Below are 276 nucleotides of genomic sequence, written 5' to 3'. Positions count from 1 at the left end.
TCATGAACACTGACTACTTTTTTAGGATTTACCCTTGTAGAGGGCCATTGAAATTCGTTTGCAGCCATATTTTCAATTAACGCATACGCTTCATTAAATGATTTTGACATTAATGATTCACTAGCGACAGCATCAATTATAAACCTACGGGATTCTACTAACCCATTATAAAAAGTTTGAATAATTAACCAATCAGACAGAGCATGATGTGGACACTTTCTTAGGAGTTCCTTAAATCTTTCTCAGGCTTCGTATATTGATTCCCCTTCATACTGA

The sequence above is a fragment of the Phalaenopsis equestris genome, unplaced genomic scaffold (genome assembly GCF_001263595.1).
Source record: "Phalaenopsis equestris unplaced genomic scaffold, ASM126359v1 Scaffold000002, whole genome shotgun sequence".
Lineage (NCBI taxonomy): Eukaryota > Viridiplantae > Streptophyta > Magnoliopsida > Asparagales > Orchidaceae > Phalaenopsis > Phalaenopsis equestris.
This window is presented reverse-complemented; position numbering follows the sequence as displayed.